Source organism: Nipponia nippon, unplaced genomic scaffold (assembly GCF_047370975.1).
Source record: "Nipponia nippon isolate SJK-2023a ecotype South Korea unplaced genomic scaffold, ASM4737097v1 scaffold_25, whole genome shotgun sequence".
NCBI classification, from domain to species: Eukaryota; Metazoa; Chordata; class Aves; order Pelecaniformes; family Threskiornithidae; genus Nipponia; species Nipponia nippon.
In genome coordinates, this window is record NW_028262342.1 from 6,125,799 (window position 1) to 6,139,084 (window position 13,286).

General features: G+C 64.5%; 1 protein-coding gene across 7 annotated transcripts in view; it reads right to left on the bottom strand.

The window, feature by feature from the left end:
- Positions 1-11,637, bottom strand: part of ATP2B4 (ATPase plasma membrane Ca2+ transporting 4) — a 52,024-nt gene extending 40,387 nt beyond the window's left edge. For 6 of the 7 annotated variants that reach the window (XM_087761701.1, XM_087761696.1, XM_087761705.1 and 3 more), the window contains exon 1: positions 11,480-11,637. The gene's annotated coding sequence lies outside the window, so the exon portion shown is untranslated. Of the gene's footprint in view, positions 1-6,213; positions 6,364-11,479 lie in introns of those variants that run through there. The other variant, XM_087761699.1, reaches the window with a different exon arrangement.
- Positions 11,638-13,286: the final 1,649 nt, after the last annotated feature.

Genomic DNA, 13,286 nt, shown 5'->3' on the forward strand with positions numbered 1-13,286 from the left:
TCATCGGGAGATCAAATCTGGGCAGAGCGGCAGCTTTGCAGAAGAGGCAAATCAGAGCCTGGAAAATATGTACCAATAAATAAGAGGAGAGAGCCAGATGGGCCAAGAGAGCACGGGGAGGGGCAGGGGAAGGAAAAGCTAATCTGAGCCAGTTGCTGGGATAAGGCAGAATGCCGCGGGAGGGTGCACATACGCCCCCGGCCCCCCGCGAGGCTCCCAGGGTCCCTGCTCCCCCTTCCCCACCGCCCCGTGCGTCCTGCGGCTGGCAAACCAGTTATTTAATAGCAGGAATCTGCTTGAAAAATAAATACTAAAGTAAAGCTGCACACGCAGGAACAGGGCTGGGGGATGTGAAATGCCAGGGAGAGCGGCACGCCGGCACGGTGCAGGAGCCAGATGCCGCGGCGGGTGGGAGAGACTGCAGGCAAAGGGGTACCCATCCCGGGCGACCCACGCAGCACCCAGTCCTCACCCCACTTCGACACGCCAGCCCTGCCTCTCCCACCCACACGTGGCTGCATCCCACCGCCCTGATGCTTTGGGGGCACCCCCTTCCCCAGCATCCACAGCCCGCCCAGGGCAGGAGGGTGCAGGGGGAGGCACGCAGGGCTGGCTGGCGAAAACACGCACCCGATCTGCTCTTCAAAGCCTCTTTGTTAGAGCTGCACTTCCCACGGGCACCAGCCACAGCCCCAAGGTAATCCACGGCCAGCTAACACATTCCCGGCGTTATTAGGTCTTCGGCCTGCACTGGGTGTCAATGCATTTGAAAACCGTTAACGTGTTTTAATTAAGTGCCGATATATTTAAAAGTCACCCTACCTAGGCTGAGCCCTGGCGGAGAGGCTGGCTTAAGCCCCCACCGCGGGGTTTGCTGCATGGCTCGGTGCCGGTGGCAGCACCATTACCGACATCCTCACGGGCGCCATGTGCTCCACTCCCAACGGCAGCTGGGGACCGGGACGGTCCTCTGCATCCCAAAACCAGACCTCCTGCTGTACCACTGCCACCCCGATCCGGCAGCAGAGCCCCAGCGCACCAGGCACCACCATTCCCAGCGCCCGTCTCCACCTCCGCGCTGCCCACGCAGGCACACACCCTTGCGCCCGGGGCGCCCAGCACCGTCCTGACCTGCCATCCTGTTTATGCAGCGTCTCGAACCCCACGCACGCGCTCCCTCCCCCTGTGCTTCGGGCAACGCCCCAGAGACTCCCAGCTGCACCAGTAACCCAGAGAAACTGGGATATCCCTTTCCTCAAGTACCAGTGCGAAGTCGCTGGCGAGGCTCCCACCTCTTGCATCCCTCCGGGTGGGATGGTGCCTTCCAGCCCCGCCAGCACTGACCCACACCGCAGGCTTTGCCACTGCACACGTCCTTCGTGCCCGTAAATCGCGCCTCACGGTGCAGGAGGAGGGCAGCCTGCAGGTCGTTTCCCCCCAAAAAACCCTGCTGTTGCACCTACAACGATGCCGAGAGTCCCAGGCTTGGGTTGAGCTCTACTTCAAGCAGAGGCACTCGCTGCAGAGCTGGGACACGATGCAATGGGGACAAGGACACCCCGCTGCATGGGGGGGGCTCACACTGCCCGGCACCCCCACCCCAGAGAGCAATGGCCCCTGCTAGTGCAGAGCCAGCCCCGAAGCCCTGCAGCCTCTGCCCAGCCAGCAAGCAAAGGGAAGAAAACAGCCCTGGATGGCACAGCCGAGCCCAGCATGGCGCCGGGGTCACCCGAGGTGACTGCCGGACACCAGCCACTTTGTACTGGCTGGACCTGGAGGCACAGGAGCTGTGGGAGGCTTTACAACAGTCCCTGCCTATCACCAGCATTTATACAGGTGGGTATCTAAGCACCAGCGCTAATCTGGGGATAATAGCAGCTTTAGCAGCGATAGGGCAGAGATTACTGCCGCAATCCGGGTGTTAGGGGCGTTTCGTTGGCAGTAAGCAGCACAGCAGGCAGACGGACGGAGCAAGGCGATTCACAGGGAATAAAGCGAGTGGCCAGCATTGCGACCAGGCTCCCAGCAGCTTCCCAGTGACACCCGAGCCCAGCGACAGGCTGGTACTGGGGTATGGGAGGCACTGGCCCATGCCTGGGGGACACGCTACCTGCGATGAGCCTGCTCGCCATCCAGGCGGAAAAACGCAAAACCCACCTAGCGCCTGGGGTTTTGCATGGACAGGATTCCCCCTCCTCCTGCCCCGGGCATCCTGCTCGGCATGCTGTAATCGCCTCCGATCCCACGGCTCTGGCCCCTCTTCTCTGCCCCCATGTTTTCCTGGCTGCCCCATGCACACGGGGGCAGCTGCCCGCACTAGCGCGGTCCTTCATCATCCTCTCCATCAGCCTTTTGCACCATCCTCTCACCCCAGGCAGGGTCGGGGCAGGTGTTTTTGCTCTCTGCAAAACAAGGACAGTGGAAATGCAAAAGCAAGTCTCCCTGCCAGGGCAGCCTGCTTGGTTCGGGGACCCCCAGCACTATTTGGGGTCCCCCAGCACCACCTGGGCTTGTTCTGCCCAGGGAGCACCCCGCTCCCACGCAGCCCCTCGAGGGGAGGCAGCCAGACAGGGGCCCAGGGTGCGGAGGCTGAGATTTGGGGAAGCCCCTCCCCTCTCTGCCTGCTTTTCTGGGTCCCTTCTTGGCAATACTCTGCCAAACCGATCACCTCGAGCGGGGACGGAGCACAGCGAGGTCTTGGGGGCTGAAAAACAGCGAGGCCGGTCTCTGCAGGCAGCTGCGTCCGGAGGAGCGGGAGGAGGAAGGGAGGATCCCTCATTGTCCTTTCCAAAGGGAAAAGGGACAGTCCCCTGAATGGAAGTGCCAGGCAGGGCAGGAAACACCTCCAGCCTCCTCGCTCCAGGCTGCATCTGCCGGTGGAGAGCAGAGGACACCTGCACGCAGCACAAGTCCCCCCCCGTGCTGCAGAAGCCCGCTCTGCAACATCTTGCAACGATTTGATGCATTTCACGTTCAACTGCAGGAGCGAGAGGATCCCCCGGCTGCTGCCCTGCAGAGAAACACCCAGATGCTGCAGGGAAGGGAAGGGAAGGGAAGGGGGAAGAGGGGCCATTCCTGCACCGAGCCCCGAGTAAAGGCGGTGCGAGATGCCTGAGTTGGTGCCCAGCGAGGTGAGACCAGGTGCACAGACGATGAGCGTGTCCGCAGATGGCTGGCACGGATGGGGAGAGATGGAAAGAGTGGGAAAACAACACCAAGAAGAGAAGCAACAAATGGAAAGAGATGAAAGGCCCCGGGTCAGGAGTTAGCACAACAGAATTTAGCAGCAGACATGGAGCCGGAGCACGTTGTGGAAGGATTTTGGCTTACCAGAGCCTGGCCTGTGGCTGCACCCCGGGGACCGGCTGCACCCAGCCCTCGAGCATGCGCTGGGTACCAGGGCAGCCGCCTCTCCATCGTCCCCGGACCAGCCTCCCCCAAAACAGGCACCTACAGAGCAACACCTCAGCACCCCGACCCATGGCTCCAGCCTCCTCCCGCAGCAGGCAAAGCAGCCGTCTCCTCTGGGAGCCACGATCAGCTGCATTTGGCACCCAGCACACGCCAAGTAATTCAAGCTGCCCTGGAAAGAGCAGCCCGCGGATTTAATACTCCGCAGAGCAGACGGGCGTTCGCAAGGCCGGCTCCCGGGGGCGCAGCGTATCCCTGGGGATGCCGAAGCAGGTAGCGGGATGAGGTTATGCTGCTGGTTTTTTCCCCACTGGGAGGTGAGCGGGGCTTGGCTGCTTGCTTTCTCCTTCCCCCAGGAGATCTCCTGCTCACTCAGGAAACATCCCCAGGTGCCCTGCAGCTCTCCGGGGAGGACACGCTGCCCAAACGCAGTCAGCTGTTTTGGTCCTTCCCTTCGTTTTTAGACAGTCCATTAGGGGTCAGATTTAAGAGCAATTCGTCACTTGGGAAATAACACCACTTCAGGCTTCCTCCCTCAAATAAACCTCAAAAGACATCATTTAGGCAAGCTTAATTTGGACAACTAAAAATAGCTGGCTCTCGTCACACTGGAAAATGCAGGCTGTGGAGCTTCACACTTTCGTAGCTCGAGCCGGGACACGGGAGTTTCTGGCCATGAGAAGGGTCCCCCCGGCTCCAGAGACGCGTCCCTGGGTGACGAGCAGAGCCCTGCTCCCACGGGCGAACAGGGTGGGCACAGTGGGACCCACTGGGGACCCATCCCCGGGGCCACCAGCACCCCGCACAGCTGCTCCGATGAAAGTTTCGGGTCCCCGCACTTTCCCGAGCGGGATGCGGTGACTCACAGCCACATCTGCACCGGGACGCCCAGGAAAGATCAGCCGCGCTTTCAGCTTCTCCGCAGCCAAGCCAAGTTTCTGGTCCCGGCTCCCCGCGGCTGATTCACCCTCGCTTCCCCCAGCGTCCCCAGGCAAACGCAGTCAGGCCTCTCTGCCAGCTCTGCCCGCACACGGGATAAATCCCCTGCACTGAGTAATGCGTAGAGGCGGGTTGTTATTACAGCTTTCCTCCCGTTCTGTAGCAGCGGGGCTGTCACAAGCGACGCGACCCTCGCGAGGTACAATTCAAGCCTTGCGACAGCCTGGCAGCCCATCCCACCGGCGCTTCAGGCTCCTCCATCGCCAGCCTGCCTTTACCGACTGCCACAAATCCAGCTTGCCCTCGTTTCCCTGCAATCCCCCTCCTTGCACCAATCTCCCCCTCCTTGCACCAGCCTCCCTGCTCCAGAGGCAGGCATAATATTTAACTCAGGTTCACGCTGGAGCATGAGCTCCCTCCCAGCCTGGGTCACCCCCAGGCTGTCTCCATCACAGAGGCCACGCCGGATCTGGGCTCCCGGCACAGCCACGTGCCCATGGGAAAGCCCAGCGCCGGCAGAAAGCCCCTCTGGAGCGGGCGGCGCTGGGCTGGGAACCCCGGGGAAGCTCGGCACCGCGTGCTGCCGCCTGCCAGCTGCGGCGATATGTCACGGCACGGTTTTGTATGCAGCCGGCGCTGGGGCGGCTCTCCCGGCGCACGGGACCGGCAGGCAGGCTGTACAGGTGCCACGCTCATCTGGGAGCCTCACGCAGCAAACGAGACACCCTGCCCTTGAATTTCAGGGCCAGCAGATCACGCTTGGAGCCGGCCGCCTCCCCTGGGGTCCAGCCCGGCTCAGCCTGCAGAGCCAACGACAAGGCAGGCGCTCAGCCTGCAGAAAGGCGATGAGACGGGAAGACACTCAAGGACCCAGCCATCTTCTCCCTCGTCCTCACGTCCCTTGGCTGCCTGCAGCAGCGACAGCCTGCGAGATGGCACAAGCAAGAGAGCGGCTCCCAGCACCAGTGAAAAAGCAGCCGTGCAGCCTGAGATCTGCCCGCAGCAGCTGAGTGCTTAGGCAACCTGGGGTTACTTTTAAGTAGCTGGTGAGAAGGTGGGAAGAGAGATGAGGAGCCAGAGCGCCGCGATGCCGTGCCACTAAGCCTCTGGGAGGGCTGAAGCAGAGAGAGACAAAGCATCAGCATTTCCAAGCAGGAACAAAGGGCGAGAAGAAAAAAGCTGAGGGCACGTCACGGGGCTGGCCGGGGTGATCGGCACCTCCCAGGCAAGCGAGGAGCAGAGAAGGGACAGTAAAGCTCTAGCTGCGGCAGCAGGGTCCTTAATTAGCATCTTGGGAAACCACACTGAAAATCAGACACCTTCTGCCCGAAATCCGAGCCTGGACCTGAAAACCCGATCACTGGATCTGATGCTCAAAGAGCAAAGGTCACGCCAAGTCCCAGGCAGGCTCTGCCACCGCAGTGCAGGGCTGAGCTCCCCCGTGGTCCCCTCCGGCCCAGCTTCGCCCCCTGCCCACCCCTGCCCCCCCGGTGGGAGCACAGGCAGCACCGTGAGGGCCAGCAGCTTATTTTTAGCCTGGGGAAGGCAGGAGCCCGCGAGCAGCCCTCCCGGCTCTCGCCCTTGGCATGGGGCACGCTGCTTTTACTGCTGCCACTGCTGAAGCGAGTGCCTCGGGCCTCAGCCCGGCCCACAGCCCCCCAGGCTCTGCAGCACTGGATTTGGCCCCCGGCTGGCATCACTGACCAGTCCAATCCCTCCCCCAGCACGAATCCTTCCTCTGCCCACAGAGGAGGAGGATGCTGGGATCAGCACAGGAGCCGGCAGCTGCCACAGCCCCATGGCAGATGGATCCAGCTTATTTACAGCTCCTTAACGGACCGCGGCGAGTTAGGCAGGGCTGACCTTTCTGTGCCTGAGACAAAGAGGAGATGTCAGCAGCGGTGGCGGAGTCGCAGGATCAGCGGCGCAGAGCCCTCCCCTGCCAGCCGGGTCGGAGCAGGAGGCCAGACCTGCACAGGGGGCTCGGAAGCGGGGAGCCAGCCGGGGCCACGGGAAGCGAAGTGCACTGGGATCCCAGCCTGGGAAAAGGAGGGATCGGATTCCTCCCTCCCCGTCCCCGTCGGACAAACTCTTCCGGGTAGGGACTCCTACGCGCTGCACTCTGCCCAGGCACACCAGCAGCTCGCTGCTCCGCGCAGACCCCAGCTGCTTTAGCAGGGGGAAAATGCAGGGATACTGCCTAAAATAAAAAAAGGGGGAGATGGAGACTCGCCCCCGGCAGCCGCAGCAGCGCTCGGCTCCTTTGGCTGCCAGCGCCTCGGCTCAGCCCAGCTGCCGACTCATCCCTGCCATGGAAGCGTAGAAGCAAAAGTTTCCCCGTCAGCATAAAACACGGACAACTGGCCAAACCCTCGACTTGGCTCCTGCCGCCCTGGCGAGGAGTCCCCACATTGGGGACCTGCCGTGCCCCGGCTCGGCTGCCCGCGATGGGCAGGGGGTGTGGGGGACTGCCCTAATCCCTGCATTAGGGGCCCGGCGTGTCCCCATGGGCTCACCAACAGCCCCTCGTGCTGCAGGGAGGGAAGGGCTTGCCGAGGCGAGGAGCTCTCCTGAGCCAGCCCTTGGCACTGCCCGACAGGATGCTCCTTCCCGTGCCCCGGCCCTCGCTCCGAAGAGAGTTAGCCGCAGGATTTTGGCAGAGGGCCGCATGCAGGGCTGGTGTCACAGCTGCACGGTGCCCCCTCCCCAGTCTGGCCCCTCCCGGTCCGTACGGCGTTCAGGACTGGATGCCACAATGCAGAAGCACAGACGTCCCAGGGAGCCAGCCCAGGAGCACTCGGCATCCCACCCCACGCCCGCGCCAGGGTCCCCACCTCCCTCTCCATCTGCCAGGGCACCGGTGGCCTGTCCACGCTTGCGAGAGCGGGGCCAGCCCCTCGCTTCGCTGCCGAGGTGGTGCTGGCAGAGGGATGCTCCCAGCCAGGACTCCCGTGGCCCTGATTCCCGACCCTGCAGGGCCATGTCACTGTGCATCAGCTTCCCATGTTTAAATCCGAGACCCCTCCCAGAAGCTCACAAATGCAGGAGGGCACCAAACTCATCTGTTACTCACAGAGAGCTCTCCGAGGATCTAAGTTGCTTAATTAGTGCTTTAGAAGAGTCACCATCCAGGTGGGTGACACACCAGCGGGTTGTCATGTGCTCCGCATGTCTCAAGCATTTGCTTGCTTGCTTTCTCTGTCCAGGGTTAGCTTGCCTTTTATTTTTTTCCTTTCCTTTTTCTAATGAACAAATAGAGGGGCAGGTTTTATAAGTCCATGGAAACTCTATTATCCCTCTGCATTAAAGCCAAAAGCAACTAATTAAAACATCAAAGTCAGATGTTTCATTAGTCCAGCCTCAGAAAGCGCTGGCAGGAGGTGGCAGGGAACGTGGCTCCCATGGCCAGCTGCATCGAGGGACCCCAAGGTTGGGCTCGCACCCCAAAACACGGTCCCTGTCTCAGTGCGACTGGGAAAGCCAGCAGGGAGCTCTGGGCTGGCCACCGCTGGGCAGAGGGGCAGGGTGCTGTCACCCGCCTGTCCCTCTCCTCCAGCCGGTCACTGCTCATCACGGGAGGCCTTTGCATACACCGATTTTGAGAGGAGGGAGGCTGGGGAGAGGTGCACCACCCCCTCCCCATCAAAGCTGCTTCCCCCAGGAGCATCTCCATCATCACGGTCCTTATTCCCTCCTGGGCACAGCACGAGGGTGAGAGGGATGGGTTCAAATTCCCAGCTCACCCAGCCCGATTTATTTCCCCCTCTGTGCACCGGATCTCCACCTGTACGATAGAAATGACATCGCTGCCTCCATCCATCCTGACCAGGAGGGCTCCAGGCAGCCAACAGGCATCAGCCAGCATCCCTCACCCTGCCTGGATCCGCTCCCAGCAGTCCCCAGCGAGACGCTGGAGCTGGGGAACACCAAGGAGGTGGCACCTCTTTGCACTGCAGCAGCCACCCCCCTCTCCAGGGTAAGGATCTGCATCCTATTGCCACGGTCACACCGAGCATCGCCGCATCCCGCTCCCCAAGGCCGGTCCCTGCCGCAGCGAGCGTATCTCTGGCACAGCTGCGCCCGGAGCAGAGCGGGGTCCCCACCCCACGGCTCGCCGGGCCTTTAACCGGGTTTTCCTCCGGCTCCCAGAGAGCAGCGGTGATTTGCCAAGCCTGGCGCAGCCTTCCCCGGCAGGGAGGGGCCCTGGGCGAGGAGGAAGCCGGAGCAGTGGCCAGCCCTTCCCCGGGCCCTGCCGCGGGGAGCAGCGGATACGGGGAGCAGCAGCGACCAGGCACCGGCAGCGAGCCCCTGCTGCAGAGCTGCTGCTCAGCGCCGGGCTCCTCGCGTCCCCCAAGCCCCTGCGGGCTCCTTCCAGCGCTGCTGCAACAACAGGCGTCTGCGGCCACTGCGGGCAAACTCCGCTCGTGGCCTAGCGGAGGGGGGAAAAAAGGAAAAAAGAAAGCAAAGAGCCAAGAGAGGAGCAGGGAGCGTGCAGGGAACCCGCAGTCCCTGCGAGGTGCGGGCAGGGAAGGAGCAGGCTCATCTCCCAGCGCAGGCAGCCTGGGAAGGCCTTGGGGAAGAGGGGGAACTCCAGGCACAGCTCCACCCCGGCACTTTCTACTGCAAAACAATAGCGGAGAGGAGCAGCAGTCCCTCCCTGCTCTTACTCACCCTGCCCAAGGACCTGTGCCACCCCGGGGCTCACCCTGCCCTGCCCCACCGCCTGCGCAGGGCTGCCCCGGGGGGACCCCAGCATGGCAGGTCCCAGCGCCTCGGGCGCAAGCCTTGCTGACGCTCCAGCCGGCAGCGGCACACACTAACGGCAAGAGATCCTCCGCATGCAGAGCGCTGCGAGAGCAGGACCCACGGCACGCGAGCCGGCGCAGGGAATTCCCTCCGTCACCATCTCAACCGAAAAAAAAAAAAAACCCACAGCCAACCACCACCCAACAACACCCTTCGCCCTCTCAAGCCTCTACCTGCAGCGCTTGCTCCACCTCCCCAGCGCCAGCCAGCTCCTCTCCTGCGGGGAAGGAGCCAAGGCTTTGCAGAGGTCCCTGTGCGTCCTCTCGCATGAGGACGCTCCCAGGGCAGCACCCATGGCCCCACCGCTGACGAGGGTGGGACGGAGCCTGCACCCTGAGGGGCTGCGCTCCGGAGGCGTGGGGAAGCTCTGCCTCGCTGCCCTGGGCGCTCCCCAGCTCTGCTGGCCCCATACCACCGTCCCGGCACGGGCACCTTGGCAGAGGGCAGAAACCCCACACATCCGAGTCAACCGCTCCCAACGGGCTTGGGGAACCAAAGGGCACGCCGCTTTTGGGAGGCCTCCCAGACCACCCAGCTGCCTCCATTCAGCCTGGGAGAGCCTTCCGCTACCCAGGGCCGGGGGGCACCTGCAGCCACCCCGGACCCCAGCGCCCAGCCCACGCCATCCCGAGGGGATGGGGGGATTTCCCAGGGAGGGTGACCCGAGGGGGCAGCCCGCAGGACCCCCAGCCGGGAGGGGAACCCCACGCCGTTCCGGGGTGGGGCTGGCGGAGCGCAGGGGCGTCAGCTTCTCTGGCTCATGATTAAATAATTTAGGTGCGTTTCAGTGCTCAAGGAAGCGAAAGATTGAGGGCACTGTCTGGAGGCAGGCAGAGTGCAGGCAGCCGGCACAAACCCTGCCTGCCAGGGCAGCCAAGAGCAGAAGCATCATGCCCATTCAGGGCAGGGGTGCAGAACGGTGCCCCCAGCCCCAGGGCAGCTCTGGACACCCCGTGGGGAGCTCTGAGCACTCACCTCCGCCCCAGCTCGATGCCCCCGGGTCGCAGCCACGCTGCCTGTCCACGGCTGCCAGTCCACGGGCAGAAACAGGCTGCACTGGTTTGAGATTTGCAATCCAAACCCCCACCCAACCTCAGGTCTCCAGAGATAAGAGCACAATAACCTATTGTCCCTCCTTGCTCCCTCCCCTCTCAAGGTCTCCGCCGGCTGCCGGAGAAGCGAGCAGGGAGCACCCAGCCCCACGCCCGCCTCACCGCGGGGTCTCGCCCCTGGGGCACGACCCCTGCCCCTGCCCACCGAGCCGGGCAGCAGAGCGGATGCTGGGAGGCTCCAGAGCCAGGGTGCAGGCAGGGCTGGGATGCAGGCAGGAGCGCTGGAGGCAGAAGAGGCTCCTGCCTGCTGGCCATGTGGGCCAGAGCCTCCCTGCTTTGCTCTTTTTTTTTTTTTATGCCCAATTCCTCCTGTTTTCTGCTGTGGATTTGATCAGCTGGGTTGGTGCAGGCAGGAGGGGGGACGTGCCTTGCCGTGGCGTGGGCAAGCAGCAGGCAGCCTCCCCCTCCCCGCGGTGCCCTCCCCCCCATCCCGCCCCTGTGCCCGGGTCCGGCCCCACGCCCCCCTGCCCGGGTTGCCCCCCTCCAGCCGCACCTCGCCCGGCTCCAGGCGGGGAGCAGCACCCCTCCTGCCCCACGGATGGGGAAAGCCACCCACGCAGCACCTTCCCCGGTCTGTCCTTGGGCTGCCGCAAAGCGCTCCCCCCCTCCCCGTCCCTCCCTGCCTGCGCTGCCTCTGCCCTTCCCTCCGGCACCAGTGCCGAGCTGCAGCGTGGCCTGGGATGGATGGAGGCACCGGTCAGCCGGAGCCCGACCCACGGTGGTCGCATCCTGACCCCCCCTTGCAGTGCCACAACACGCTGCCCTCCAATAACACGCGAGACCGGGAGCCCCACGGCCCCCCCCCCCCCCCCAAATTGCAGGCAACAAGTTACAGGATACGACCGGAGCGGGGTCCCACCCCAAACGCCCGGGGGGGCTGCACGCCTCAAAGACCCCCACGCACGACAGCGGAGGGACCGTGGGCATCCCACCCACCCGCAGGGACCCACCCGGCTGCAGGGGGACCGGCTCGGGGGATGCCACGGCAAGCCCCCCCCCCCCCCCCCCAATCCCACCTGCTGCACCTGGGTACAACACCCCAGTGCTGCATACTGGGAGGGACTGGGGTGGGCGAAAGCACCGCGTCCACCGCCCCACCCGCGGCGCGGGTGGGGCGGTGGACGCGGTGCTTTCGCCCACCCGTGCTCCCAACACCGAGAGGCACCCACGGGACCCCCCACCCCACTCGCGTCCCCCCTCCACGCACTCACCGGCTCGGCCCCCACGGCGCCCGGCTGGCGGCGGAGCCCCCGCGGCGGGCCATGGGACGGGGGGACGCGCGGCGGCGGAGGAGCGGTCCCGGAGCTAGCGGGAGAAAATGCTTGTCATGGCAACCCGTGCCGAGCTGAGCCGAGCCTAGGCAGGCTCGTCCCAGCCCGCCGTGGGAGGGGCTCTCTTAAGGTGGCGGCCCGCCCCGTCGGCTGCTTAAGGGGGACGGGAGGGAGCGGGCGAGGTCCGGACCCCCCCGCCCCGGGGAGAACCGTGCCTGCACCCCTGGGAAGTGTGGGGTGCCCCCCCCGGGCAGTACCGTGCATGCACCCCTGGGGAGTGTGGGGTCCCCCCCGGGCAGTACCGTGCCTGCACCCCTGGGGAGTGTGGAGTCCCCCCCCGGGCAGTACCGTGCCTGCACCCCTGGGGAGTGTGGGGTCCCCCCCCGGGCAGTACCGTGCCTGCACCCCTGGGGAGTGTGGGGTCCCCCCCCGGGCAGTACCGTGCCTGCACCCCTGGGGAGTGTGGGGTCCCCCCCCGGGCAGTACCGTGCATGCACCCCCGGGCAGCGTGGGGTCCCCCCGCCCGGCAGAACTGTGCGTGCACCGCTGGGGAGTGTGGGGTCCCCCCCGGGCAGTACCGTGCCTGCACCCCTGGGGAGTGTGGGGTCCCCCCCCGGGCAGTACCGTGCATGCACCCCCGGGCAGCGTGGGGTCCCCCCCCCGGGCAGTACCGTGCATGCACCCCTGGGGAGTGTGGGGTCCCCCCCCGGGCAGTACCGTGCCTGCCCGCCTGGGGAGTGTGGGGTCCCCCCCCGGGCAGTACCGTGCCTGCACCCCTGGGGAGTGTGGGGTCCCCCCCCGGGCAGTACCGTGCATGCACCCCCGGGCAGCGTGGGGTCCCCCCGCCCGGCAGAACTGTGCATGCACCGCTGGGGAGTGTGGGGTCCCCCCCGGGCAGTACCGTGCATGCACCCCCCGGGCAGCGTGGGGTCCCCCCCCGGCAGTACTGTGCATGCACCCCTGGGCAGCGTGGGGACCCCCTGTGCATGCAGCCCTCAGCCAGCGTGGGACCCCCCCACGGCACTGCAGTGTGACCCCTCTGGGCAGCGTGGGACCCTCCCCACGGCAGTGAAGTGCATGCGCCCCCAAGCAGCGGGGAGCCCTCCCACCCAGGGCAGTGCGGGTACCCCAAGAAGTGGGGGTATCCTCATGCACAAAGCCCTCCCCACTCTGGGCACGGGGAAAGCAAATCAGAGCACTGTGAAGGGTGGCAAAATTGGGGTTCCTCATGGGCACTGTGGTTTTGGGGTTCCTCATGGGCACTGTGGTTGATCACCTGGGGCTGGCGTGTGCCCATTGGGGTGTGCCCAGCCCTGCAAACCATGCATGTGCAAACCATGAGGCACGGTCCTTGGCCGTCCCCTGAGAGTGGCTGTCCCCGGGGGTGACGGCACCACTTGGGAGGCGTACGCGCGCTCTTTGAGCTGCTGAGCACAAACAGCTGCCCCTTCACCCAGCCCGACCCGACCCTCACCCTTTTTTAGAAGCAAGCAGGAGAAAAATCTTCCTTGAAACGCGCCTGAAGCCTGTGAAACGCCGTGGTTGTACTGACAGCGCGGCGCAGCATCAGTGCAGCAATGCTGGGTGTAGGCAACCTTAAATCAGCCTTGATCCCATCCGTATCCCCACGTTTGGGCACGCAACCCGGTTCAAGTTAAACCAGTGGAACATCTGTGCACGCACAAGCCCTAATTAGTGCTTGTAACGTTTTTTTTTCCCCCCTTGAGGGCCTGCACCTCAATAATTT